The sequence below is a fragment of the Alosa alosa genome, chromosome 23 (assembly GCF_017589495.1).
Source record: "Alosa alosa isolate M-15738 ecotype Scorff River chromosome 23, AALO_Geno_1.1, whole genome shotgun sequence".
In the NCBI taxonomy this organism is placed as follows: Eukaryota; Metazoa; Chordata; class Actinopteri; order Clupeiformes; family Clupeidae; genus Alosa; species Alosa alosa.
In genome coordinates, this window is record NC_063211.1 from 6990929 (window position 1) to 6994059 (window position 3131).

The window sequence follows — 3131 nt, forward strand, 5'->3', positions numbered from 1 at the left end:
CTATATATTTTTTCCAACACATAGATATTTAACACAAATAATGACTCATATTGGTCTGCTTAAGTTAACTGTTTTATATGCTTGCAAAAGGTTTAGGTTTTGGCTGATGGCAATGACAATACCAGCATTAATCACTCAGTTTAGATTAGAAACATGTCGACAGTTTAGATTAGAAACATGTCGACATAGATTAGATTAGAAACATGTCGACAAAGGCCGTGACAGAACATTTCTAGGGGGTGGGGTATTACACGTTGCCACTGTTTCCACCAATGATATGTATCGCTGCATCATCAACAAAGTTGTTGGAACTATAACTTTTCTAGAAACGACCCCCTGGGCAGAAGATGACGTCCAGCAGAAGATTGACAGGGTTTGTCGAAATGAGAATGTTATGAGGCATATCGCGGCAGAGCTGGCCAAGTTGGGCATTCAGCGAACAACCCTACAAATTCGCGAAAAACTGAAAAAACTACGGGCACAATATAAATCCACCAAGCTCCATAACAGTAGAAGTGGTGTAGAACGAAAAAAAATCCCATACTACGAGCTGATGGATAGTGTATTGGGACATCGGCCATGCATGAGTGGCGAAACTGCTCCGGACACCCTGGTGTTCCATGAGCCTGATATACTTTTGCCTGAGGTCTCAGAATCTATTAAGTGTTTTTTTTCTTTCTTTTCGTTCTCAACCTACAGCATGGGATTTATGTAGCCTTGTAGCCTAGAAATCTATATGCACCCTAACGGCAGCAAATGTAATTTGCAGCCCGGGCTAGCCTAGCAACTCTCTGTTGGCTTGCTAGATGGAAAAATTCAACTTTGATAGGGCCAATCACATTTTTAATACGCTACCAGTCATAAGTTTGGACACAGCTTCTCGTTATTAGCGGTGTCCAAATTTTTGACTGGTTGTGTACATATAAGCTTATAGTTTTATATCTTGTATTTTCTTATCTATACAATTATAAACTAGATGTACCGCAGAGTGGTACAAAATATGACCGCCGCCCAGTCCAGCACATTTTTTCCACAAAAATAAATCACGCTGAAAAGCCTATATGATTCTAACTGTCTCACTAAATTGCATTATCCACACTCAATTCTCACTGGTATCTGCTAGACAACAAGTACCAAAACATGATTAGTTCATAGATTTCACATGTAAAATTCATTTTATACAACCCCACCCCCATCTTGCCTGTTCAGGCAAACATACGGAAAAAATTGGCCCTACGGTTCTCAAGATATTCACAGAAAACTATGTCTGCCGTACCCTCCTTTCGGGGGGTCCAGTCCAGCGGGGGGGGGCTACAGATCAAAACGAAAAACGATGGTTTCATGCTATCCATGTGGGGTTACATGCCCACCAAGTTTTGTGTACCCCGGTCTTACAGTGTCCCGGGAATCCTTGACGGAAATTTGGACATGCAAAAAAAAAAAAAAAAAAAAAAAATCTGACTAAACCTATATAGTTCGCTGCACGGCGGTCATAATAATGTATTCTGTTTTCCAGAGTGTTCTGTTGTTGAGTCACATATAGAAGTTTTTGGATGACACTGCAATTGTAGGATGTATTAGGGATGGACAGTATGACAGGTAGGCTACAGGAACCTGGTGGATGACTTTGTGCAACGATGCAGGCTCAACCATCTGCAGCTGAACACAACTAGTTCAGCAGTAGTTGTATAGTTACAGTATGTACATTTCTAACTATGTTGTAAGAGTCTCTGTCCCACTCATAGTGTTCTATTTATTTATTTATTTATTTATTTACAAATGTACATACTGTAACCATACTTATATACCGTGTTCCAAATTGTTATGCAAAATGGATTTAAGTGTCATAAACATGTATTTTTTTGTTTTTCAATTAAACTCATGGATTGTATTGTCTCAGGGCTCTTTGGATCATTGAAATCAGTCTCAGACACCTGTGATCATCGTACAGTGAATACATTTGGTGCTGATTAAGAGCACAGGTGGGTTTGTGCAGACAAAGGCATAATAAGGAAGGTTTCTGCCAGACAAATTCATAAACTCTCAGGACAGCATGTGCACAACTCCTGCACTTTATTTAAGACCTACATGTGCTGGGAGAAGAGAATCATTTTCTGAGAGACAATGTACAATTTTAATTAATGAGACGTCATATCGTAAATTCTATTTATTGTTTTACTTGTGTGTGTGTGGTACTGTATGTTAATAATTGCTGCTGTAACACCATTGTCCCTTTGTGGATGAGTCTATCTATCTAATGCAGTTTTCCAGTAGACTAGTGCAAATAGGCCTAGTGGATAGTATTGTTGACATATTGTCAGGGTTAGTGGATCGGACCCAAGTGCAAGACTCCTCCAGGCAGAATTTTAGAAAAACACACTTTAATGAAGGACGTCCGTCCGAGACAGTAGTACAACAAGGTGAAACAGAGAGACAATCCGACAAGGAACAGAGAAACAGGAGGGTAGAAATACACATACCAATTAACAGAAAGACAGAGAACTGGACGAAACCAACGAGACAATAACAGGGAACTTGGAGGGAAAACTAACAAGACAGGAAGCACAGACCAAATAAGGAAATGGGGTGGAGACAAAGACAGGTGACAGGCAGGTAACACAAAGCACATGGGGAACAGGCAAAAACAAACACAGGACAATACACAAAATGGCCACCAGGGTGGCACAAAATCAGCAGTCCAGGCCAGATCCTGACACATATCCTGCATCTAGGTTCTTATTTGAATCCCATGAGGACATGCTGGCAAATTCATTAGGGCTGTGTATGCAAAGACAAGTTTTCTGTAACTGGCATTGAACTATCTATAATCTCATTTTATGTGAAGGAAAATACTTTTTTGACACTTCTCTATGTATCTCTTTCATCAGTCTCTCTATTCTTAAATATGTCTCTCTGCATGAGTTAGAATATATTCAATATTTCATTTAAAATGTTGTATTTGTCTAACATGCGTTGGTAGGCTATTTCCTTCAGGCAATTGTGTAGTAAGAGTGCCCTATAAGCTCAACTCTGACCTATTTCTGGATTGCATCTGCTTCCTTTGCCCTTGCTTCCTTCCTGTTCTAGTTTTGCTACCTGCAGCGCTACCTTTGGTTGAAATCATAGACTGT